Source organism: Aquarana catesbeiana, linkage group LG01, assembly GCF_042186555.1.
Source record: "Aquarana catesbeiana isolate 2022-GZ linkage group LG01, ASM4218655v1, whole genome shotgun sequence".
Classification (NCBI taxonomy): domain Eukaryota; kingdom Metazoa; phylum Chordata; class Amphibia; order Anura; family Ranidae; genus Aquarana; species Aquarana catesbeiana.
The window spans coordinates 776,345,904-776,373,854 of NC_133324.1; the positions used below are offsets into that span (position 1 = coordinate 776,345,904).

A 27,951-nucleotide genomic window follows, 5' to 3' on the forward strand; every position below is an offset into this window, starting at 1 on the left:
ATCGTTTAGCCACGTTTGGCGTTTTTAGGCGTTTTTACAATATAGGGAGTGTTTTTACTAAAAAAAATGCCCAAAAACGCTAACGTGGAAAAATGCCCATAAATGCCCAAAAGGCTACAAAAACATGGCTAACAGCACATTTTCAACACTGCTTTTTCCTGGCAGCAGTGCTGATGTTTTTTAAATGTTCTGTGAGCATGAGGCCTAACGTTACAATGCAATTCAAGACAAATGAGTAGGAGGACCTCTGCCTTACAGGGCAGAGCAGGGTCATCTGGGCGGATAGAATTGAGCTTTTAGCTGCGGATAGATCAAATTATCTACTGGAGCTAAACTCAGACAATGCTTTCCTATGGCCCCCTTCACACACTGCATTTAGCAACGGTTTCGTTACATGAGGTTTTGCGCGTTTAGAAAAAAAAAATTGACTGTGTCCAGGACCGATTTATTGCAGCTATCTGCACATAACTGCAAGTAATCACAGTGTACTATTTCTCCTGCGGATAGCAGCAGCAACAAGGAAAGAAAAACAACAGGAAGCACATCAGAAATGGTAAGAATGTTCCAACGCAGCTAAACGCAGCCACATGTAAGCGCAAGAAAACGCAGCTAATCGCAATGTACAACTGCAAGTGATCACTGTGCCTGGAGTCTTGGAATTTCAAAATAAACAGGCCTTTAACAGAGGCAGAACAGCCGCTCGTGTGAAAGAGGCCTAATGCCGCGTACACACGAGCGGAATGTCGACAGAAAAAGTCAGACGGAAGCTTTTCATCATATATTCCGATCATGTGTATGCCTCATCTGACTTTTTTTTTTTAAATTCTGACGGACCTAGAAATAGAACATGTTCTAAATAGTTCTAAATTTTAAAGGCTTTTATGCAAGTTATTGCCATAAAAAGTGTTTGGGGACCTGGGTCCTGCCCCAGGGGACATGTATCAATGCAAAAAAAAGTTTTAAAAACGTCTGTTTTTTCAGGAGCAGTGATTTTAATAATGCTTAAAGTGAAACAACAAAAATGAAATAGTCCTTTAAATATTGTGCCTGGGGGGTCTCCTTGGTCTGCCTGTAAAGTAGTGCATCTTTCCAATGTTCATAACAGTACCACAGCAAAATGACATTTCTAAAGGACAAAATGTAATTCGCGGCTGTAATGTATTGTCAGATCCTGGCAATATAGATAAAAATCATTAAAAAAAATGGTGTGGCTTCCCCCCCAAGTCCATTACCAGGCCCTTCGGGTCTTGTATGAATATTAAGAGGAACCCCGCACCAAAATAAAAAAATGGCGTGGAGGTCCCCCCAAAATCCATACCAGGCCCTTCAGGTCTGGTATAGATTTTCAGGGAAACCCCATGCCAAAATAAAAAAAATGGGGTGGGGTCCCCCCAAAACCATACCAGACCCTTATCCAAGCACACAATCTGGCAGGCCACAGGAAAAGGGGGGATGAGAGAGCGCCCCCCCTCTTGAACTGTACCAGGCCACAAGCCCTCGACGTGGGGAGGGTGCTTTGGGGTCCCCCCAAGGCACCTTGTCTCCATGTAGATGGGGACAAGGGTCTCATCCCCACAACCCTTGTTTGTGGAGGTCTGTGGGCAGGGGGCTTATCAAAACCTGGAAGCCCCCTTTAACAAGGGGGCCCCCGGATCCCGACCCCCCTATGTGAATGGGTATCATTGTACCCCTACTCATTCACCAAAAAAAGTGTCAAAAAAGTAAGAACGACAGGAGACAGTTTTTGACGATTCCTTTAATAAAAAAATGTGTCCCACGATGTCCATCCATCTTCAATCACAGCGCAGACGGGCCGAAAAAAACAAAAAACAACAAAATGGAAAAACTTTGCCTCGATATGACCCCGCCCCCTCTGACATCATTGAAGATGGATGGACGTCGCGGGAAACTGTTTTTTTTAAAAAAAGGAATTGTCCAAAACTGTCTCCTTTCATTTTTACTTTTTTTACACTTTTTTGGTGAATGAGTAGGGGTGCAATGTACCCGATACCCATTCACATAGGGGGGCTGGGATCTGGGGGTCCTTTGTTAAAGGGGGCTTCCAGATTCCAATAAGCCCCTGCCCACAGACCCCCACAACTAACGGGCAAGGGTTGTGGGAATGAGGCCCTTGTCCCCATCAACATGGGACCCCAAAGCGCCCTCCCCATGTTGAGGGTATGTGGCCTGGTACGGTTCAGGAGGGGGGATGCTCTCTTGTTCCCCCCTTTCCTGTGGCCTGCCAGGTCTGGTATAGATTTTGGAGGGACCCCATGCCATTTTTTTTATTTTGGTGAAGGGTTCCCCTTAGGATCCATACCAGACCTGAAGGGTCTGGTATGAATTTTGGTGAGGACCCCACGCCAATTTTGGCGTGGGGTTTCCTATAATATCCATACCTTCAGGTCTGGTATGGGCTTTAGGGGGGACCCCCATGCTATTTTTAAAAACATTTTGGCGCGGGGTTCCCCTTTATACCCATACCAGACCTGAAGGGCCTGGTAATGGGCTGGGGAGGGGAACCCATGCTGTATTTTTCAATGATTTTTATGTATATTGCCAGGATCCGACAATACATTACAGCCGCGAACGAGTTTTAAATGGCGAACGGGCAAACATCCGATGTTCGAGTCAAACTTCCGTTCGACTCGAACCATGGGCTCATCCCTATTAGAGACTATAGAACAGAGCAAGAAGGTGGTTGGAGTAGTTGTGAGGGAATGGGTTCAGGGGCAAGTGGTTAGGTGGTCATCAGAAAAAGGTTTTGCAACCCCCTTTGTAGCAACAGGGTCAAAAGAGGAAAGTATGTTGGCAGACATAGTATGTTAAGTTGAGGAGATATCTGGACAGTTAAGTGCTTATCACTTATATCTATATTGTTTCTAAAATAAATGACAATGTCTCAGACACTAAATGAATAAGTGGGTGCAGGCAGTGGAGAGTGAAATAGAGAGCTGAAGGCAGAAAAGAGTTCATTAGGACTGGATGAGAGGATGTTAATGAGAGTAATGAATCTCTTTTTTTTTAGGAGAGCAGATTTACACAGGAAGAAGTCTTACAGGGATGTACAGTAGTTGTGTGTCAAAAAGGAGCATGACCATGCTCCTAACACATCTGGTGTTATCTATTTTCCAGGGTTGGGGCCCAATTCTGTTTATATTGGGGAGAAATGTGTCCAGGGAGGATGATAGTTAGCAATTGTAAGAGACGTAGCTAATTCATGGTGGGGCATGGGTAATATTTTGGTATAGAGGTAGTCAGTAGTAGAAGATTTAAAGGGTTAAAGTAGAGAAGGTTGCTATGGGTAACTGTTGCTGGTTTGAGGGATAGGATGTTGAAGGCAGAGAATGTGAAACTAATAAAGTTGTTATCACAGAAAGGAAAATGGGTGTTGGAGAAGTTGTTTAGCTGTTATAAACATTACAAGAGAACGTTTTAAGCATACATCTCCCAATAGCAAAGCCCCCACACAACCTCTCACTCTTTCCCGCCCTCCCTTTTCCATATTTCTTTTTAAATCACATTTATGCTTATTTAATCTCATCACACATCCCCTTACTAGTCATATTTCATTTCTAATATGCACAACATTGATGTTGCTGTTGATTAGAATGGAAATCAATACACAAGTCAGTGATGTTTCTCTAAACAAGAGTTGTTGAGGTATTTCTTTACACCGCTTCAGTTACATACCGTATTTATCGGCGTATAACACGCACTTTTTTTCCCTTCAATCAGGGGAAAATCGCAGGTGCATGTTATACGCCGATCCCCAGCGATCCCCCGCTGACTGAGCGAAGCGATCGCCGGCCGCCGATCTGAAAATGGCGCCGCCGACGCCGAAATACACAGATCTCGGCCACTTTCGGCTCCACTCGAGTGCCGCCCATATACAGATAGCCGAGTGTACTCGGCTAGGTTCGGATAGCTCCGCTCACAGTCATGCCCAGTCCCCCCCTATGATGGACACAGGGACTGGGCGTGACTACAAGTGGAGCCGAAAGTGGCCGAAAGTGACCGAGAGCTGCCGAGAAGAGCCGAGGACCGGTGTTCTGCCGAGAAAGTTCCCCTCGGTGGATAAGGACCCCCCTCTACTGCACAGGCACAGCGCTTGTGCAGTAGGAGCAGGCGGAAATAGCCGAAGCCGAATAGAAATCAGCTGTACACGGCGCCTGTAAGAGGGCCCCTCGCGGGCTCGTTTCGCTTGTCACGCTTCGGGCACGGCCTCGCTCCGCTCGGCACTTTTTTATTCTCCCCCTAGGTCCACTTGGATGGTGGGGCTTCAACCTGGACCCAGGGCGCAGGCGCCATGTACAGCTGAATGAAGTTTTTCAGCTTCGGCTATTTTCGGTGGCTCCTAGCTGTTCGTACTGCGCAAGCACTGCGCCTGCGCAGTACAGGGGGGTCTTTATCTGCCAGGGGAACTTTCTCGGCAAGACACCGGCTCTGTGTATTTCGGCGCCGGCGGCGCCATTTTCAAACTGCAGTGACACTGACAAGTCACTGCAGTTTAACTGCAGCCTGGGCAAGGCTTTAAATGGACACAGACAAAGCTGCAGATCGGCACTGACAAAGCTCCAAGGCTGCAAAGGACACTGATAAGGCTGCAAATGACACCAAGGCTGCAAATGACTGCAAGGCTGCAAATGACACCAAGGCTGCAAATGACACTGGACAAGCATGCAGATGGACGCTGTGCAAGGCTGCGTTGATGGGCATTTAAATGTAAGTTTTTTTCCTTAAAACATTTTTTTCCTTATAATTCCCTCCTAAACTTGGGGTGCGTGTTATACGCTGACGCGTGTTATACGCCGACAAATACGGTATTTATTGTTGTAGCATCTCCATACTGTTGGGCAGATGTACATGATTCCCAGGTGACTTGGTGGACTAGCATTTCAACTTTCAGGGTGGAATCCTTGGATACCCAAAAATAGACAAAACTATATCGTCAGACTAGGGATGAGCCAAACACACCTGAACCTGGTTCACAGAGGTTCAACCGAAAATGTCAAAAGTTCTGATGGTAAAACCGAACCCCAATGAGGTCAAGTTAAGCTGAATCCGTCAATTCACTTTTCTTCATTTTTAAAGATAATAGCCAAGGGATTTGCAAAAAAGTGTATCTGGGGCTAGGCACTGCCCCAGGGGACATGCACCAATGCAAAAAAAAAAAAAAAAAAAAACTAAAAATCCTTAAATCACCATTTTGAAGGGAGCAGTGAATCTAATAATGCTAAAAGTACAACATCTAAAATTCACTATTTCTTGAAAAAACTGCTTGGATGACTCTCTAAGCCTGCCTATGAGGTAGCACAAAAGTGCTGTTAATTCACATTTCTGTGCAAGCTCCCTTTATTTTTATTGCAAAAAGGACACCCCCAAGGAGGATGAGGGTCTGTGATGTATTTTGTGGGATTCCCTTTGCATTATTTACAAAAGAAAAGAAGATTCTAGGGAAAAGCGAATTAATTACCCTTTTCTATGTCACATTTCCTATACAGTGCCTTGAAAAGGTATTCATACCCCTTGACATTTTCCACATGTTGTCATGTTACAACCAAAAATATAAATGTAAATATTGGGATATTATGTGATAGATCAACACACAGTGGCACATAATTGTGAAGTGGAAGGAAAATGATAAATGGTTTTCAAAATTTTGTACAAATAATTATCTGAAAAGTGTGGTGTGCATTTGTTTTCAGCCCCCTTTACTCTGATACCCCTAACTAAAGTCTAGTGCAACCAATTGCCTTCAGAAGTCACCTAATGAGTAAATAGAGTCCACCTGTGTATAATTTCATCTCAGTATAAATACAGCTATTCTGTGAAGCCCTCAGAGGTTTATTAGAGAACCTTAGTGAATAAACAGCATCACGAAAGGCCAAGGAACACACAAGACAGGCCAGGGATAAAGTTGTGGAGAAGTTTAAAGCAGGCATAACTTAAAAAAAAACATCCCAAGCTTTGAACATCTCACTGAGCACTGTTCAATCCATCATCCAAAGCAGCCGAAGCAGCCAAGAGGCCCATGGTAACTCTGGAGGAGCTGCAGAGATCCACAGCTCAGGTGGGAGAATCTGTCCACAGGACAACTATTAGTCGTGCACACCACAAATCTGCCCTTTATGGAAGAGTGGCAAGAAGAAAGCCATTGTTGAAAGAAAGCCATAAGAAGTCCTGTTTGCAGTTTGCGAGAAGCCACGTGGGGAACACAGCAAACATGCAAAAAGGTGCTCTGGTCAGATGAGACCAAAATTGAACTTTTTGGCCTTTAAGCAAAACGCTATGTGTGGCGGAAAACTAACACTGCACATCACCCTGAACACACCATCCCCGCCGTGAAACATGGTGGTGACAGCACCATGTTGTGGGGATGCTTTTCTTCAGCAGGGGCAGGGAAGCTGGTCATAGTTGATAAGAATATGGATGGAGCCAAATACAGGGCAATCTTAGAAGAAAACCTGTTAGAGTCTGTAAAAGACTTGAGACTGGGGCGGAGGTTCACCTTCCAGCAGAACAACGACCCTAAACGTACAGCCAGAGCTACAATGGAATGGTTTAGATCAAAGCATATTCATGTGTTAGAATGGCCCAGTCAAAGTCCAGACCTCAATCCAATTGAGAATCTGTGGTAAAACTTGAAAATTGCTGTTCACGGATGCTCTCCATCCAATCTGAGAGAGCTTGAGCTATTTTGCAAAGAAGAATGAGCAAGAATTTCACTCTCTAGATGTGCAAAGCTGGTAGAGACATGCCCACAAAACTTGCAGCTGTAATTGCCGTGAAAGCTGGTTCTATAAAGTATTGACTCAGGAGGGCTAAATACAAATGCATGCCATGCTTTTCACATATTTATTTGTAAAAAATGTTGAAAACCATTTATCATTTCCTTCCACTTCACAATTATGTACCACTTTTGTAGGTCTATCACATAAAATCTCAATAAAATACATTTACGTTTTTGGTTCTAACATGACAAAATATGGAAAATTTCAAGGGGTATGAATACAGTGGGGAGAACAAGTATTTGATACACTGCCAATTTTGCAGGTTTTCCTACTTACAAAGCATGTGGAGGTCTGTAATTTTTATCATAGGTACTCTTCAACTGTGAAAGACGGAATCTAAAACAAAAATCCAGAAAATCACACTGTATGACTTTTAAGTAATTCATTTACATTTTATTGCATGACATAAGTGTTTGATACATCAGAAAAGCAGAATGTAATATTTGGTACAGAAACCTTTGTTTGCAATTACAGAGATCATAAGTTTCCTGTAGTTCTTGACCAGGTTTGCACACACTGCAGCAGGGATTTTGGCCCACTCCTCCATACAGACCTTCTCCAGATCCTTCAGGTTTTGGGGCTGTCTCTGGGCAATACAGACTTTCAGCTCCCTCCAAAGATTTTCTATTGGGTTCAGGTCTGGAGACTAGCTAGGCCACTCCAGGACCTTGAGATGCTTGTTATGGAGCCACTCCTTAGTTCCCCTGGCTATGTGTTTCGGGTCGTTGTCATGCTGGAAGACCCAGCCATGACCCATCTTCAATTCTCTTACTGAGGGGAGGAGGTTGTTGGCCAAGATCTCGCAATACATGGCCCCATCCATCCTCCCCTCAATACAGGTCGTCCTGTCCATTTGCAGATGAGCAGCCCCAAAGAATGATGTTTCCACCTCCATACTTCACAGTTGGGATGGTGATCTTGGGGTTGTATTCATCCTTCTTCTTCCTCCAAACACAGTGAGTGGAGTTTAGACCAAAAAGCTCTATTTTTTTCTCATCAGACCACATGACCATCTCCCATTCCTCCTCTGAATCATCCAGATGGTCATTGGCAAACTTCAGATGGACCTGGACATGTGCTGGCTTGAGCAGGGGGACCTTGTGTGTGCTGCAGGATTTTAATCCATGACGGTGTAGTGTGTTATTAATGGTTTTCTTTGAGACTGTGGTCCCAGCTCTCTTCAGGTCATTGACCAGGTCCGGCTGTGTAGTTCTGGGCTGATCCCTCACCTTCCTCATGATCATTGATGCCCCACAAGGCGAGATCTTGCATAGAGCCCCAGACCGAGGGAGATTGACCGTCATCTTGAACGTCTTCCATTTTCTAATAATTGCGCCAACAGTTGTTGCCTTCTCCCCAAGCTGCTTGCCTATTGTTCTGTAGCCCATCCTAGCCTTGTGCAGGTCTACAATTTTATCCCTGATGCCCTTATACAGCTCTTTGGTCTTGGCCATTGTGGAGAGGTTGGAGTCTGTTTGATTGAGTGTGTGGACAGGTGTCTTTTATACAGGTAATGAGTTCAAACAGGTGCAGTTAATAATGAGTAATAAGTGGAGAACAGGAGGGCTTCTTAACCACTTCAGCCCCAGAAGATTTTACCCCCTTCCTGACAGAGCACTTTTTGCTATTCGGCACTGCGTCACTTTAACTGACAATTGCGCGGTCATGCAACATTGCACCCAAACAAAATTGACGTCCTTTTTTTCCCACAAATAGAGCTTTCTTTTGGTGGTATTTGATTTCCTCTGCGTTTTTCATTTTTTGCGCTATAAACAAAAAAAGAGCGACAATTTTGAAAAAAAATGCAATATTTTTTACTTTTTGCTATAATAAATATCCCCCAAAAATATATAAAAAATTTTTTTTTTACCTCAGTTTAGGTCGATATGTATTCTTCTACATATTTTTGGTAAAAAAAATCGCAATAAGCGTATATTGATTGTTTTGGACAAAAGTTATAGCGTCTACAAAATAGGGGATAGTTTTATGGATTTTTTATTATTAATTTTTTTTTTTACTAATAATGGCTCCGCTCAGCTCTTGTTATAAAATTGCATTGATTACTGTAAAACTGTCACTGGCAGTGAAGGGGTTAACCACTAGGGGGCAGTGAAGGGGTTAAGTGTGTCCTAGTACGTGTTCTAACTGAAGGGGGGAGGGGACTGTGCAAGGGAGATAACAGATCGCTGTCCATACTCTGTATGAACAGACGATCTGTCTGTTCTCCCCTCAGAGAACCAGAAACTGTGTGTTTACACACATAGATCTTGGTTCTCGGTATGCCCCGAGCAATCGCGGGAGCGTGGCGGACGCGATCACCGTCGGGCTCCCGCGATCGCATCGGCTCCGTGGGTGAGTAGGGGGCCCCTAGTGGCCGTCTATGTTACCGAAGTAACATGACGGCGTTTTACGCAGCCGAGCCATGTTGCCGCATGTACAACTGCGGCGGCTGGTCTGTATGCGGTTAAAGAAAAAATAACAGGTCTGTGAGAGACAGAATTCTTACTGGTTGGTAGGTGATCAAATACTTATGTCATGCAATAAAATGCAAATTAATTCTTTTAAAATCATACAATGTCATTTTCTGGATTTTTGGTTTAGATTCTGTCTCTCACAGTTGAAAAGTATCTATGATCAAAATTACAGACCTCTACATAGTTACATAGTTACATAGTAGGTGAGGTTGAAAAAAGACACAAGTCAATCAAGTCCAACCTATGTGTGATTATGTGTCAGTATTACATTGTATATCCCTGTATGTTGCGGTCATTCAGGTGCTTATCTAATAGTTTCTTGAAGCTATCGATACTCCCCGCTGAGACCACCGCCTGTGGAAGGGAATTCCACATCCTTGCCGCTCTTACAGTAAAGAAGCCTCTACGTAGTTTAAGGTTAAACCTCTTTTCTTCTAATTTTAATGAGTGGCCACAAGTCTTGTTAAACTCTCTTCTGCGAAAAAGTTTTATTTCTATTGTAGGGTCACCAGTACAATATTTGTATATTGAAATCATATCCCCTCTCAAGCGTCTCTTCTCCAGAGAGAATAAGTTCAGTGCTCGCAACCTTTCCTCATAACTAAGATCCTCCAGACCCTTTATTAGCTTTGTTATCCTTCTTTGTACCCGCTCCATTTCCAGTACATCCTTCCAGAGGACTGGTGCCCAGAACTGGACAGCATACTCTAGGTGCGGCCGGACCAGAGTCTTGTAGAGTGGGAGAATTATCGTTTTATCTCTGGAGTTGATCCCCTTTTTAATGCATGCCAATATTCTGTTTGCTTTTTTAGCAGCAGCTTGGCATTGCATGCCATTGCTGAACCTATCATCTACTAGGACCCCCAGGTCCTTTTCCATCCTAGATTCCCCCAGAAGTTCTCCCCCCAGTGTATAGATTGCATTCATATTTTTGCCACCCAAATGCATTATTTTACATTTTTCTACTTTGAACCTCATTTGCCATGTAGTTGCCCACCCCATTAATTTGTTCTGATCTTTTTGCAAGGTTTCCACATTCTGCGGAGAAGTTATTGCCCTGCTTAGTGTAGTATCGTCTGCAAATACAGAGATTGAACTGTTTATCCCATCCTCCAGGTCGTTTATTAACAAATTAAAGGATTGGTCCCAGCACAGAACCCTGGGGAACCCCACTACCCACCCCTGACCATTCCGAGTACTCCCCATTTATCACCACCCTCTGAACTCGCCCTTGTAGCCAGTTTTCAATCCATGTACTCACCCTATGGTCCATGCCAACGGACCTTATTTTGTACAGTAAACGTTTATGGGGAACTGTGTCAAATGCTTTTTCAAAATCCAGATACACCACGTCTACGGGCCTTCCTTTATCTAGATGGCAACTCACCTCCTCATAGAAGGTTAGTAGATTGGTTTGGCTAGAACGATTCTTCATGAATCCATGCTGATTACTGCTAATGATACTGTTCTTATTACTAAAATCTTGTATATAGTCCATTATTATCCCCTGCAAGAGTTTACATACTATTGATGTTAGGCTAACTGGTCTGTAATTCCCAGGGATGTATTTTGGGCCCTTTTTAAATATTGGTGCTACATTGGCTTTTTTCCAATCAGCTGGTACCATTCCAGTAAGTAGACTGTCTGTAAAAATTAGGAACAACGGTCTGGCAATCACTTGACTGAGTTCCCTAAGTACCCTCGGATGCAAACCATCTGGTCCCGGTGATTTATTAATGTTAATTTTCTCAAGTCTAATTTTAATTCTGTCCTCTGTTAACCATGGAGGTGCTTCCTGTGTTGTGTCATGAGGATAAACACTGCAGTTTTGGTTACTGAAGCCCCCCGATTCACTCGTGAAGACTGAGGAGAAGGATAAATTCAATACCTTCGCCATCTCCCCATCCTTTGTAACCAGATGTCCTTCCTCATTCTTCATGGGGCCAATATGGTCTGTCCTCCCTTTTTTACTGTTTACATACTTAAAGAATTTCTTGGGATTTTTTTTGCTCTCCTCCGCTATGTGTCTTTCATGTTCTATCTTAGCCGTTCTAATTGCACCCTTACATTTCTTGTTGCATTCTTTATAAAGTCTGAATGCTGAGGATGATCCCTCAACCTCGTATTTTTTGAAGGCCTTCTTCTTTGCTTTTATATGCATTTTTACATTGGAGTTAACCCATCCAGGACTTTTGTTCGCTCTTTTAAATTTATTACCCAATGGGATACATTGGCTAATGCCCTTATTTAATATGCTCTTAAAGCAAACCCATCTCTCCTCCATATTCTTTCTTCCTAATATTTTATCCCAATGTATGCCTTTTAGCAAGGATTGTAGTTTAAGGAAGTTGGCTCTTTTGAAATTCAATGTCTTTGTATTCCCTTTATGTTTCCTATTTGTGTGATTTATACTGAAACTAATTGACCTATGATCGCTGTTACCTAAATTGCCCCGTATTTCCACATTCGTGATCAGGTCTGTATTGTTATTAATCAGTAGATCCTGTAATGTTTTATTTCTAGTTGGTGCGTCTACCATCTGACCCATAAAATTGTCCTGCAAGACATTAAGGAACTGGCGAGCCTTAAATGAATGCGCGGTTCCCTCCGCCCAGTCTATGTCTGGATAATTACTAAGTGTTATAATTAATAACACTTCCCATCCTTGCTGCTAATCCAAATTGCGATAGGAGATCTGTCTCCACTTCCTCCCTCAGGTTAGGGGGCTTATAGCATACGCCCAGTATTATTTTCCCCCTAGCTTCATCCCTTTGGAGCTCTACCCATAAGGATTCCACCTCCTCCCTAGCTCCCTCAGTGATGTCATCTCTCACATTCACTTGTACATTGTTCTTGATATATAGGCGTACCCCTCCCCCTTTTTTACCCTCTCTATCCTTGCGGTAAAGGGTATACCCTTGAATGTTTGCCAGCCAATCATGAGAGCTGTTGAACCAGGTCTCTGAAATTCCCACAAAATCCAGATCCTCCTCGTACAACAGTATCTCTAGCTCACCCATCTTGTCCACCATGCTCCTGGCATTGGTGAACATGCCACATAGTTTAGAGCGGTCACATATTGTCCTCATATTGGGTGTTTCGAGATTGCAACTAGGATTTGCTACTATACTTACCTTGTGTTTTTGTGCTTTGGTCAACCTACCACTAATGCCCTCAATACTATCCTCTGGAATATCTTCCGCGCTGACTCTACCTCTGGACCCTCCCCCTCATCGCCTAGTTTAAAAACCCAAAATATAACAGGATATGTGCAGCGCAAAAATATATGAAAATGTTAATCAAGAAGAATATTGAATATGTTCCCCAAAAGTCTATCAGAAAAGATCCATATGAATTTCAATCGACAGGAATCGGCCATGCATACAATTTTCGATTGCGCTTACCAGAGATGATGGACCTCTGCAAAGCAGGGGTCAAACTCACATGTATCCCCACAGGGATAATGGTAGTCCTGATGGCATCACTGGAGGAGATCACTGTGGTATGGAAACCCAGATATCCAGAAGAATGAGGCAACCTTCCAACAGGGAAAAACCAAGGATGTAGACCACCAGATAGGAGATGTAAGAAAAGCCGCTCCGCGAAATATAAAAAATAATAAAGGATACCATCTAAGAGTAATCCATCTTTTTATTATAAAGTCCAATATTGCACTATAAAAACAAGCGCTCTCAAGCGCAGAAAGTTAAAAAAGGTCGGACTGCAACACAGTGCAGTACCGACACACAGTCTGGCAGCGGGTGATGTCCATGACAAAGCTCCTCCCCCCGTACGCGGCGTTACGTCCTATTGGACTTCGTTCCCTCGCTGACGAATGGGGAAAACCTGCTTAAAAAAACTGGTGTGGGATCCCCCCATATATAGACTTTTATTCTGAGCATGAAGTTGCACTGTCCTACCCTTCTGAGCCATACCAGGCCAAATACCTTCAATATAGGACATCTTCCTTTCAACCCTGACCCAGGGGGGGCTTATTAGAATCTGAAAACCCTCTTTAAGATAAGGGGACACCAAGCTCCCCTGCGTGAACGAGTATGGGGTACATAGTACCCTTCTTATTCACAAGAAAAGTCATGGCCATATTTGAGCAGGTGACATGACTAGTTGTTAAGAACTGCACGTACCAGCCTCCTTACCAACCATTCACAGTGGGAAGCTGTCTTGTATAATAGCAGTAGTAATGCTGGTGACATTAAGCTCCTGCCGGAAAAGGTACATCTTCTGCGGTTCATCCAAACTGAACAGCTGAGGTTCAGTGCCAACTTATGTTCAGACTGAACCTTAAGCTGACTCCTACTTTAGGCTTTTCTTCTTGTAAAGTAGGTAGTAGTAATAAATTAGCAGGGAGAACTGGCTGCAGCTTTTATCCAGCTCTGCAGGATACTCTTCAGCACAGAAGCTGAAAGGTAGATTTTTAGTTGTGAATCCTATTTACTTATGTTATAAACCCTTTCATTGTAAATAATGAAGTTATGTCACATATATGCCTTCTCTGTGATTACATTTTATGATTATATTACTTATCATATGTATGTATTATTGTCATGGTTTAGCCTGCAGTTTCCTGTTTCCTAAAATTTCTCTTGACACAGTCATAAAAAAGCTAACAAGAATTCTAACCCTTTCCCACACCAGTCTTGGTTACCACTGTCAATGAGACAGGAGCAGAGGCAATCTCTCAGCTTACAACAATAGAAATCCAATAAAGGGTCTAACCCTTACCTGCCCTTACCAATGCAAGAAAAAAGTTCTGGGTTGACTCTTTTTTAATGTCTTTCCTGCTGAATGAATGGTGTTTCCAGGCCACATGAATATAATATTTCAAATGCATTCTAGGTCTCCCTTATGGCCACATCTGAGTTAAATGTGCCTGGAAAGATTCCAGTGACAGCCTCCCAGAGAACATTCTTACTGCTGTATCTTACATAAAATAAAAGTAAAAGAAACATGAACATGTCTGAGTAAGGTGTATAAATAACTAGTTGCAAAAATATTTACTAGCCACTGTATGTTACATGTCTAGATGTACAACTACTAGCATCTTCATTAAGCGGACTTGAGGGAACTCAAAACAGTATGAAACCCAAAAGCAAACATTTATTATATTGTAGCTTACCAATTCTTAGATGTGATGGCTGTACTAGTTTGTTGTTTTTCACAGCACAAACTCTCCAGCAGAATCTTTCAGTTTACATGGATGGGACAAACCACCTAACACTGGCAGGGGTGATAAAAATGATCAGCTTATCCCAAAAGAAAAAAAAACTGTTTGCTGTAACTGCTTACAAATTGTGAGCTGCAGTTTGGCTTTAATTTGTTAGTGGTTCTATATCTGCTAATACATTTAACACTTAATGCTCATTCCTCCAGAGTTGTGCCTCACGAATAAAGGAGGTGTGTTACTGGCCAGATCACCAGGTGAAAACAGAGGAAAAAGCCAAAGAAAAGAAAACTGTTGCAGCTACCACATATAATGAATAGTAAGCTTCAATAAAATAATTTTTTTGGTTTGGGGTTAAATAATGCTTTAAAGTTCTTTCCCCTTTATAGGAGTAAAATAAAGCTTTCTTTCAATTTATCAACATCTCTTATCTATGTGTTAAGCTACAATGCGTTAATAAAAATCAAGATGGACAGGATTATTAGGCAAGCAAACTGTGACTTTCTGAGATCATTCTTCTAGTTGACTCTGTAATTGGAAATCATTAACCTAAAACACAAATGGTAAGTTATGATATATGTATTTTAATTATGTTGCACAACCAAAAATCCACATAGCGATAAAAAAGTTTTAAGAAGACATTTATCACAGCTTCTACTTTTATTTCATTAAGCATATCTCTTTATCATAGTGATATATTTGGACTTCAAAGGCACATTAAAATTATCTACATTTTCTCATTATTTAATATCAGCAAGTGAATGAATTTAATGTTATATTTTATGTTTTACAGGTGCCATTGAACAAAAGGATTTGTTTTCACCTAGTTTTCCCAGAAATATTCTTATGAGATCACAGTACTTTTGTGAACATTTTGAGGCTATAATGAAAACAGTTCATTTACTAAGAGAAATGTTTCAACAAGATTATGCAATCCTTATTATATAGATGGATATATACAAGCAGCTACTTCATTTGCCTGTGCTTGCTTAAAATATATTTAAAATGATATTACAGTCAAACATAAAAAAAAAAAAAAAAAAAAAAATTTATACCCACCTGTTCTGTGCAGTGGTTTTGCACATAGCAGCCCCAATCCTCCTCATCTTCAGTCCCACGCTGACGCTCCTGGCCCCTCCCTCCTGTCAAGTGTCCCCAGAGCAAGCAGCTTGCAATGGGGGCACCCAAGCAGGCTCACTCTGTCTGTGTCCCGAACTGTGAAATTTACTATCTCTATTTGCCCTTGTTAGCATTGTCACTGGGGCAGTGACAAATAATGCTAAATCCAAAATGTAACTTCTGTTGATAACTGCCTGGGAGGGTGTTTCCCTCATTTTAGGGAGATTTGCTCTCACTTCATGGTGTGTCTATGGGACAGAAAGTATTCTATCCAAAAACTGTTCGGCCCTCAGATTCACTCTATATTGTGCAGTGCTGTGTCCCACTTGAGCCTTTTCCCCTTTCTTGACTGACCCATGAATATTGCGAGTGATACTAATAATACTAGAATCTATTTCTTAGAGAATAAATCAGAGGAATCGTTGATTGCTCAGATTTTATAGATTTTTGGGTTGAAGGTGCTCTTTATTGCTTCCTTACTTACCTGTTTTAGCTGTCTACATTGTTTTACTAATCCACACTTTTTTGGTTACTCTATACTTTATATGGCCAGTTACCAAAAAACCTTTAAAAAAAAATGCAAGTAATCTCAGATATTTATTCAATAATCAAATTAGCAGCCCACGAATGTCCAACATGCTTTTTCTTGCTTCTAGGTAATAGCCTTTTGTATGCTCCGTTTCTTTTTCAAGCATATGGTTTAAACAGTGTATATAGAGTAAAATTCACCTGGCATATAAGCCTATGTTTTCTTTTTTATTTACAGGACCAAGTCATGTATCTAAGTGGAACATTATCCCTAAATACATTTTATTAACCCTAAATCATAGCATATTTTATCCTGAGCTGCTCTTTGACAACTAAATTGAACTTGTATTTCACTTAAATAAATATTTATGGAGAAGTAGCACTATGTTCCGTGATGTGAATGCCATTCTAGTCAACTATGTAAATAGCTGTAAAGATGTTTAAATAAAAGTGAAACACTGGTAAAATCTAAACATTTTTATTGCATTGACTTGAACATCCAAGCTGACTAATTGCTAGTGGAAGTTAAGGTGAACGATTGTGTTTTAGAAAAACAGTGAACAATGGTGTCCCCAGGGGGTGCACCTCCAGAGCACCCCCATTCAGCAGTCACCAATAATCTGCACTAAAGGTTTCTTACAATCTTAGCTAAAATGCAATAGCAGCATTGTTGAAGGGGAGTAAGGGACTTAAAGTAATTGTAAACCTTTGGACATTTTTTTTAATGTAACAAACATGTTATACTACCTTGCTCTGTGTACTGGTTTTGCACAGAGCAGCCCCGATCCTCCTCTATTGGGGTCTCCCTGCTGGTGCTCCTGGCTCCCCCCCACTGAGTGCCCCCAAATGAATCCGCTTTCTATACAGGGCACACATGCAGGATCGTTCCCGAGCCCTGCTGTCTGCATCCAAAGACACAGACAATGAGGCTCCACCCTGCCCTACCGCCCAATCCCTTGTCATAGGATTTGATTGACAGCAGCAGGAGCCGCGGCTATCAATCTGCCCAGTGAGGAGTACAGCACTGGATCAAGATTGGGCTCGGGGGGATGGGCGGATCCCAGAAACAGAAGGATTTTTACCTTAAAACGGTAGTTCCAATTAAAAAATTAATTACAAATACTGCAGCTGCTGACTTTTAATAATCAGACACTTACCTGTCCCAGGGTCTAGCGATGCGGGGGAACGAAGCCCCGCTTGTCTCCCCCTCCTCTCTGCGACGCTGGCATTGTCACTGTGGGCGCCCGGCTGTGGCTTCACAGCCGGGCACACACTGTGCATGCACGAGCTGCGCTGCATGCTGTGACTGGCCGGGCAATCATCTGGGACCTGTGACGCATCCCAGATGATTGCTGAGAGGGAGGGGGAGAGGTGATCTTCCTTCCGGGGGCCACGGATGTGCCAGGAGGAAGTGGGAGCTGGAACCCTCTAAAAAGAGGATTTTCACCCCCCCCCAAAAAAAATGACATGCTGAATGTGGTATGTCAGGGCATCACCTTCCCTTATAGCGGAAGTACCATTTTTGGGTGGAACTCCGCTTTAATGCAGACAATGCATTAAAGAAACAGCAACTGCTGTCAATCACAGCTGGTGACAAGGAAGCAGGGGTTGGGCCAAGCCATTCTCTGGTGTGTTATGATCACACAGTGCCGAATCAGGAGCGAGTGGCTTGCTGTGTGAGCACTCGCCGGGGGGAGGAGCCAGGAGCACCAGCGGGTGACCCGAGAAGAGGAGGATGGGGACTGCTCTGTGCAATATCATTGCAGGTAAGTATAACATGTTTGTTATTTTAAAGAAAAAAAACAAACGTTTGCTATCACTTTAAGCGTGTGGTTGATGCACAGAGTAATGCATCTGCGGCTCCCAGCACTCAATCTATGGCTGTCGGCATCTCAGGTCTGTCTGTCCCTGATGGAGTGATATGCCCTTAGCCTCTCATAAAAGAGGTTGCTTCTGGTGAGAAAAGAGAAAGTGATGTGGGACACAGTGCCTCCTGAGTCCTAACTATTAATAACTTAGTTCTAGTTACGTACCACATGTAGAGGGGTCACACACACAGAAACTTTGATTCAAATCTCTGCACATTTGGAGAAAAGGGGCTTTTGTCAGGACCGGTACAAGTTTTTATCACAGATTTTTTTCTTCTAAAATTGTTCATAATGAGTTATGCTACATGCCCAGGGTGCATTTCCAATTTTATAACAAAAACAACAGGGCATTCTGTGTAGTTAAAGCGTAACTCCACTTTTGTTGAGAATAAAACTTTCCCCTCTGGTTGATCTATGTACATTGCAAGGATTATAACAACCTTTGTTGCAGATTCCTACCTTTTGTTATTCTAAAGAAATCCATGTTGTTTCTCTGTGTCCCTGTGATGAGTGGGTCTAATGGGAGTGGTTTCATAATTATCTATCAGGTTTGCACCTGCAGAGCACTAATGAGGAAACCTGCTGGGTCTGCATCTGTTTAGATGTGTTCCTACAGGGAGTATCTCACCAAAAATGAAATTTTTGTTGCAGGGGATACCTGAAATCTGACTTGTATCTTAGGCAGACATCTGGGAAAATTGGTGAGCCAATCACACAAGCAGGAAATTATGTTTCTGGGGGATGATTAGTACACTATTGCACTAGATTTACAGAAAATTACAGTGGCTGCAGATTAAAATGGAAAGGTAATTTTTAATAACATTCAATTACAATATGACTTGTGTTGCAATTGTATATACTATTTGATTTTTTCTTTATTTGCTATTTCTTTCACCGAAGAAAGTGGAGTTACCCTTTAAGTAAAACTACTGAACACCAATGCTGGAGCATACTTTTGTGCAGTCCTGGGGGTTATTATTGTGCAGCGGTGGGGGTTATTTTCATGCAGTGCTTGGGGTTATCATTGTACAGGGCTGGAGGTTATTTTTGTGTAGTGCTAGGGATTATTATTTCGCAGAAGTGCTGAGTGTTACTGGGGCTAATATTGTTCTGTGCTGGGGGTTATTATTGTGCTGGCGGTTATTAATGTGCAGGGGTGCAGGGGGTTATTGCTTGCCCTGACACTTGCTGGGGTTTGCTGCTGGGAACTATCATTTCTGTCCCTGACACTTGCTGTAGGTTATCATTGCTGGCACTCATACTTGCTGGGAGTTATCATTGGTCCTGACACATACAAAGTTTATCATTGTTGGCACCGACACAAACACAGGAAATATTGTTGCTGCTACTGACACCATCGATGTGGCTTATTTAACTCTCACAAACACTCCATTTTACCCCAGGTCATATTTTGTCAAAACCACAAAACAGCAAATGGGGAGGGCATACAAAAAGTCACACACAGTGAACCAATACCTACTTTATTGACCACACTCACTTTTTTGGCCATGCCTTATGCTGGCCATACACTATACTATACGAAAAATTGGCCGAACCCATTTTCGAAAAACGAACATTCGGCTGTGAGCGCAAACGATAGTGCCATCATGTAATGATCGATAAATCATTCAGTAGACATAAATGAATGCATTTTTTGTGTGTTTTTTTTAACATATACCTAGTGCAGACAGTTCCAGCGGGAAACACATTAACCTTTCAATATATCGTTCTGCAGAAAATTTCCAAACTTTTCCTTCGTTTTTTCGGCTCAAAAACGTCCCAACGATTATCGATTTTGTGCTCATTAACTTTCAAAAAGACGAACGAACTGTCTAAATGACCGAATTTCGGACGATTTTTCATATAGTGTATGGCCAGCATTAGATTCAATGCAGGTAGTCCAGCTTTCTTGTCAAATCCTTCAAGCTGTCACCCATAAATCTTTTCAAATGTTATCAACTATGGTTTATTCTTGCACCATTGACAACTTAGAACAGATTTTTAAAGTTCCTGACCAGCAATGTAAGGGACACTGGTACATATATCTGACCACTGCACGCTCTATGCTTCTTTGTATTTAAAAAGGGCTACAGTCTGCATTCATATTACACTGCAAAATAATTTCTATATAACACTGCACCTCTTATTTTCTGTCCAATCGTTTCTCATTATGTTTTGTCCGCTTTTATTATAACATAAGATTAAGGGTTGGGGACGTAGCTCTCCCACTTATTCTCTCAGCACCAAAACAGCACCCCCCAAAAATTGCATGGAGCCACCCCTGATGGTAAATGTGTATTTCTTTTCATAAAAAGTGGCATAATAGTAGCCTGAACCAACTTGGATAGTATTCATTTAAAGGGGACATAGTAACACATATTAACTATTTTCTTAGGGGGGTAGAGGCACATCTCGGTATGACAGATGTGACAGGGCAAGTTATAATGTTCTTAGCCCATGAAGTTAAACACCTGTGTATTGAAGCTGTGATACAGTGGTGCAGCCCTACACTCCTGGACCCCAGTGCAAGATATTTGCCAGACCCAGGACCCTAAACCCATAACCGCTGCCTTGCATTTAATACATCCTATCCCTAATGTCTTCCTCCTCATCCAGCACTCCATGACCTACTTCTTTACCTAATGCACCACCCTTATACCTTTTCATTACTCCTGGCTCCTTCATCTATAATATTAATATATTCAAATTGACCACTAATCAGTAGAATTAAGCATAATAATATGATCTTACTCATTTTGCACACACTCTTTGCAGGCAAGCTCGATCTATCTTGCATACAGTATGACTTTGTATGAGGTTGTAAGCAAAACCTTACTCTGCTCATTACCAGGACGCAGGGAGGGGAAGTGTCCACTCACTAGCTAATTGGTAAGTATTGGCTTCTTGGCACCTCTCATCCAAGTTGCTGAATTACACAATACATGAGGCAGAACGCAGGAGAAAACAGTTGTGATTTTCCCAGAATGGGCAGAGGGTGCTGCAGTAGGGAATACCTGCAGGGAAAGACTGTTGTATAAAGCCACTGCCTTGGCTGACACCATTCTATGGAGTATAGTTTGAGCTTATGGGAGAAATTTACAGTGCTGTATCAGGGACTGCTTCTGAGAAAGGCTGTGCTGTTTTGTAAGGTACAGACTTTACAATTTTCTCAGAGCAAACAGTTTTACTGCTGTAGGGATTTATTTTTCCTTGCTATGAAAGTTATTTAGGCCCTCCTGTAGTGTTTTTATTTTCAAAAACTTTTTTCTTAATCTTCTTTCTCTTGCACCTTATCCTTTAGCTCAGGGCTCAAGGGTTACTCGCCACCAGTTGCTCCACCCAACCTGCCCTTGCCCTGCCCCTAATTCTGCCCCTAAACAATCCCTCATAAATTATCTCATGAAATGACACTTAAATGTTTTATGCAGAACTAAGTTATAAAAATTTTAACAACAACTTTATCTGTGCCCAACAATTCAGCCTACCTCTGTCCATCAATACTGCTTCACCTGTGCCCCACAATATAGTCTCACCTGTGTCCATCAATGCAGCCTGCCCATGTTCATCGTTGCAGCCTGCCCATGTTCATCGTTGCAGCCTGCCCATGCCCACTAATGCAGCCTGTGCCCACAATGCAGCCTTTGTCTAACAATACAGCCTGTGCCCACTGTGAAGCCTGTGCCCACCAATGCAGCCTGTGTCTAGCAATGCAGCCTGTGCCCACCAATGCAGCCTGTGTCTAACAATGCAGCCTGTGCCCACCAATGCAGCCTGTGCCCACCATGCAGCTTGTGCACACCAATGCAGCCTGTGTCTAACAATGCAGCCTATGCCCACCATGCAGCCTTTGTCCACCATGTAGCCTGTGACCAACATGCAGCTTGTGTCCACCATGCGGCCTGTGCCCACCATGCAGCCTGCCTGTGCAGGGGAAGAGAGGAGAGGAACAGGATTGCCGCCAGGATGATCAGAGCACAGGGAACACAGCGATAACAGCTTTCATTTGAATTGCTGTGTTCACTGCTGCTCGCTGTCACATACAGCCCCTCCTCCTAGCCGGGGAACTTTGATAGACAGATCACCCGTCCCAGGATTGGACGGGTGATCTGTCTATCAAGGTCCCGGAACCAGCAGGAGGGGCTGTATGTAACAGCGAGCGGCTGGGAACACAGCAATTGAAATGAAAGTAGTTATCGCTGTGTTCCCTGCGCTCTGATCATCCTGGCGGCTCTCCTCTCTCTTCCCCTCTGTGATTGCTGGGAGAAGGACTCCCATTCAACCCCGCTAGCCGACAGTGCTCGCCCCCCCACTCCCAGGCAGCCCTTCCTCGCCAGCCCTCAAATTCCACTCGCAAAATGCGAGCAGGTGAGTGGAATTTTTGAGGGCTGCTTTAGCTAATAAACAGCAGTAGAGCACTAGCTTTGACTCTGCAAATAACCCTACAGCAGCATCAACTATCAATAGCAATCTAACTGTTGCATCCAAGGAGGTTCAATTATGAAGTAATTCTTTACACCCATGGTCTGGGAGGCTTAAAAAATTATGTAGTACCAAATATGACTTTGGGAAGCACTGAAACTTTAAAGCCTCTCTCAGGTTTTTTATTGCTGTCTATGTTTCTGTTGGGGGGAGTTGCCTTTACTTCCTGTCAGGCAGTTAAAATGTTGTTGGTGAAGTGGGGAGGGGGTAAGAACTTATAGCACTGTTATTATTATGTGAACTTTCCTGTTTCCTGTTCCAGTGATAAGAGCACCCAAATTTCTTTTACAGGCAACACAGGATCAAGAAGTGAGTAAATATCTCCCAATCCAGGTCACAAAAAGAAAATAAATACTGGAAGAAGTTTTAACTCTTCACCACTCTATAGCGGTACATGGTGCCTTCCCTGCAAAATTAACCTTCTGTGGATAGGAGGTCTCACTATGGAATAGCAAGACCTACAAGCCATATTGTTATAGCTAATGGATGCCTAAACCCTAGTACTCAAGATCAGAAAATCGGACAAAAAATACCACTTTCAAAGCGATCGTATGATAATATGATCGTTAGTACACAGCTTTCGAGAGCCAATCATGACAGGTCATGTGAAATTATCCAATGGGACAAGCATGAAAATTTTTCTCGTATGATACTAGATTGTATGATTTTCGTTAGATCAGTACAGTTTTCATCCGAAAACACTATAAAAATACAATATGCTACATCACTTCCGAAATTTTATTCTGTCATACGAGAATTTTTGAAACTTTGGTAACCTCTCCATTTTCGATATGGAGACTAGCATGCAAAAAAAAAAAAAAAGGACGATCATTCGGTCACTAATCTCATCATGTGTACTAGGCTTTAGTGAGGGTATTCTGTAATTGAACACAGGTTTCAGTAATGACACACGGAGTTCATATTAATTAATCATATTAAACACATAAGATTTACTTATGGTAAAATAACTACAGAGAGACCTACCTGTTCTTATGAAAAACAAAAAATGTAATATATTTCAATTTTCCAGTTCTGTGTGTTGACTCCATTAATATTTTATTTTTCAGACTAAGACCGTTTTGAACAAGTACAGACAATACACAGTGAACTAGCCAGAAATGCAGTGTCCTTGTCATGTTCTGTGAGCTGAAAAGTCATTAAAAACAATGTTATGACTCTTGTTTAAAGAAGAAAACATAGTGCCAATATCTCACTAGTCTATTAAACACTGTGAGGCTAGTATAGCCATGATCACAGCGTCCCAAATGATTGCTGACTTATCATACCTTGACGGTGCAATCCAAGTGACCCCGAAACAGGCATGGAGAATTTGTGGGAAAGGATGTGCAATCCTCACGAGTGTGTAGGTCACAGGGGACCAAGCTGGCATCCAAGATCGGTATCCAATTGCTCTGGTCTATTGTTGGGGTGGGAATGATCTGTAATCATCTGGTCAGTATGCTGGGATTCATCATCAGGTGCCTGAATAAAGATGGCATCCGATGCCTCAGTAGGTGTAGCCTGGGTGTGCCAGTGTGTGGAGTAGCATCTTCTGTGACGTCAGAACGTCACCCATGTGGTGTAGGGAATCTCCTAAATGTTTCGCACAATGAACTTGAGCTTCGTCTCTGTGTGTGTGCGCGCTGTGTGATTGCAGCTGCGTCCATCCAATACAATGTTGTTGTCCTTTTAAATTTTCACCTAGGCACGGGTTTTGGTGGAGTTTTTTAACCCAGTGTTTTTTGTATTTCTAATTTTTGAATAGAATTATCCTGTGATTAAACTGCATGGTCCTTTCCCCCAAATCTCTCTTGTTTAAACTACTAAGCCCATCAACTACAATGTAATGGAGATAAAAAAGGCAGATATGTTTGAAGCATCTGACCTGTATCTGTTCAATCTTATGGATAGACCTGCTGCCTTATAATTGGCTGACTAGGTAATTGTGTATGTATGTGAACCCTTCATGTGCACATACATCTACATGTGCATTTCTGTGACTGTATTGATCATCTTGCCTATATATGTTTTTTTATGGTAATGAAGATAAAAGAGTTTCTAGGGAGTTTTCACCTCACAGTAGGGCTGTCCTATATTATTACTCTTAAATTTGGCAACTGTCATAATCACTTCAGACAGGTAGTTAATATTTTTAACATGCAGGTGCAAATGTGCTGAGCTGAAACTGCTAATCTGAAGAATCTTAACAGAACACAGGTTCAATCAGGAGGTAGAGCAGAAGAAAAGTAGAGGCGCAGTGTTCAGATCAACGAAGAACTCACTAACTTGCCAAAGGTAGTATGAAACAGAAGTAAATAGACTATACAACTACATAACATAACTAATACCCTACAAAAACAAATACTCTGCACTCCAACACTAATACCCCAATAACATTGTAATATTTTGCAATATAACTAACACCCTATAAGGACATTCTTATGAACCCTGGCTGGGTAGCACCATATTAAGCAGATATATACATACAGTATTTCACACAAGTGAGTACACCCCTCACATTTTTGTAAATATTTTATTATATCTTTTCATGTGACAACACTGAAGAAATTACACTTTGCTACAATGTAAAGTAGTGAGTGTACAGCTTGTATAACAGTGTAAATTTGCTGCCCCCTCAAAATAACTCAACATACAGCCATTGATGTCTAAACCGCTGACAACAAAAGTGAGTACATCCCTAAGTGAAAATGCCCAATTAGCCATTTTCCCTCCCCGATGTTAGGTGACCCCTTAGTGTTACAAGGTCTCAGGTGTGAATGGGGAGCAGGTGTATTACATTTGGTGCTATTGCTCTCACTCTCTCATACTGGTCACTGGAAGTTCAACATGGCACCTTATGGCAAAGAATTCTCTGAGGACCTGAAAAAAAGAATTGTTACTCTACATAAAGATGGCCTATGCTATAAGAAGTTTGCCAAGACCCTGAAACTGAGCTGCAGCACAGTGGCTAAGACCATACAGTGGTTTAACAGGACAGGTTCCACTCAGAAGAGGCCTCTCCATGGTTGACCAAAGTAGCTGAGTGCACTTGCTCAGCATCATATCAGAGGTGGTCTTTGGGAAATAGATGTATGAGTGCTGTCAGCAGTTGAAGGGGTGGGGGGGCTCAGCGTGTAAGTGCTCAGACCATACGCCGCACGCTGCATCAAATTGGTCTGCATGGCTGTCGTGCCAAAAGGAAACCTCTTCTAAAAATGATTGACAAGAAAGAAACAGTTTGCTGAAGACATGCAGACTAAGGACATGGATTACTGGAACCATGTCCTGTGGTCTGATGAGACAAAGATAAACCTATTTGGTTCAGATGGTGTGAAGCGTGTGTGGTGGCAACCAACTGAGGTGTACAAAGACAAGTGTGTCTTGCCTACAGTCAAGCATGGTGGTGAGAGTGTCATGGTCTGGGGCTGCATGAGTGCTGCCAGCACTGGGGAACTACAGTTCATTGAGGGGGCCATGAATGCCAAAATGTATTGTGACATTAATAAAGCAGAGCATGATCCCCTCACTTCGGAGACTAGGCCGCAGAGCAGTATTCCAACATGATAACGACCCCAAACACACCTCTAAGACGACCACTGCCTTGCTAAAGAAGCTGAGGGGAAAGGTAATGGACTGGCCAAGCATGTCTCCAGACCTAAACCCTATTGAACATCTGTGGGGCATCTTCAAACGGAAGGTGGAGGAGCACAAGGTCTCTAACATCCACCAGCTCCCTGATGTCATCATGGAGGAGTGGAGGAGTGGAAGAGGACTTTAGTGGCAACCTGTGATGCTCTGGTGAACTCCATGCCCAAGAAGGTAAGGGCAATGCTGGAAAATAATGGTGGCCACACAAAATATTGACACTGGGCCCAATTTGGACATTTTCACTTAGGGGTGTACTCACTTTTGTTGCCAGTGGCTTAGACATTAATGGCTGTGTGTTGAGTTATTTTGAGGGGACAGCAAATTTACACTGTTATACAAGCTGTACAATCACTACTTTACATTGTAGCAAAGTGTCATTTCTTCAGTGTTGTCACATGAAAAGATATAATAAAATATTTACAAAAATGTGGTGGGTGTACTTACTTTTGTGAGATACTGTATGTATATCCAAAATGGTGGCCTCATTTTTTAGAAGTCCTCCACAGTCTGTATCCTCCAATGCTATGTTACATAGTTACATCGTTAGGCATGTTAAAAAAGTCCATCTAGTTCGACCTATACAAGGGAAAAAGAAAAAAATATATATCATACAAGCCCATATACACAATCCTATACCCACAGTTGACCCAGAGGAAGGCAAAAAGCCCCAGCAAAGCATAATCCAATTTGCTCCAGCAGGGGAAAAAATTCTTCCTGAACCCCCGAGAGGCAATCGCATATTCCCTGGATCAACTTTACCTATAAATATGTATATGCTGTCTGCACTGGTTTGGACAAAGGTCAGTGAATATATCCTACTGCACCCTAATATCTTTACTTCAGAGCATGATCTAATTAGAAAATGTAAATATAAACCACATCCAAAATGAGAACACTGAAAGCATCATACCGTCTTAAGAATCCTTATAATTAACGGGAGCAGGCTATTGTTCTCTCCAATCTGCTGGTTTGATTTTACATTTGTATGTAAATGAGATTTCCTCTATTTTGCCTGGGTTTTCAGGGATGAGAAATAAGCTGGAGCTGTGAGATCATGATATTTTCTTTCCAAGTATGGATATATTGTTTTTTTTTCTTATGAAAAATATGATTGGAATGTCTTGGAAGAAAAGAAGAAAACACAAAACATTTGTTTTTCCTTGGATGCAGGCATGTAGAACATTCAAGTAGTAAAACTTTTGTCTGTGTTCACAGTCTGCTCATACACATGTAGGGGGAAAAGAAGACTAAATGCAATAGTTATGTGGCTAACTATTTCAGCAATTAATCTACATAGTTTAGGATTTTTAGAGCACAAATCCCTATGCATATCCTGCAGTTTGTTGAGAAAATAAATGTAAATAATTTGGGCATTTTTATGAACAAGCTATAATCTATCAGGATTGTAATTTGGAACAAATGTGTAAAATGTAGATATGACTATAGAATAAAATTACTATGCATTTTATTTGAATCTATGTAACCTCTCTGATGGTATAAAAACTGTGCAAGTTACAATTTGCTTTAATAAAAGTTGTTCAGTGGTGACTCAGAGAAGGTTTAAAGTGTTCTTTTCCAAACAATCTGGTGCATAGTGTTCTATAGGAAATGTGTTCCAATTTTTTTCTTGTTTTATACTGATATATGCTTTTTCTAATTTTATTAACTGCTGACTGGCTGTAGTCCTGTAGAGTATTCTATATAAGGTTTTATTTGTTCAGTTAGAAAATAAGTTGGACTGTTTCATTTTGCTTCTCTTAGTAGTCTTAAACTCATGTGGAGATATTAATTATTCGTACCAATGCCTACAACCCGCTAAGAGTCTCTGCATGAAAGACAAAATTAAAAAAAACAAAACA

The 27,951-nt window shown here is 42.0% G+C and overlaps 1 long non-coding RNA gene across 1 annotated transcript in view; it reads left to right on the forward strand.

The window, feature by feature from the left end:
* The window catches only part of LOC141113390 (uncharacterized), an 86,765-nt gene extending 61,786 nt beyond the window's left edge, over positions 1-24,979 (forward strand). Inside the window, exon 5 of the long non-coding RNA XR_012236772.1 lies at positions 22,736-24,979. This is a non-coding gene — a long non-coding RNA (uncharacterized lncRNA). The remainder of the gene's footprint in view (positions 1-22,735) is intronic.
* Positions 24,980-27,951: the final 2,972 nt, after the last annotated feature.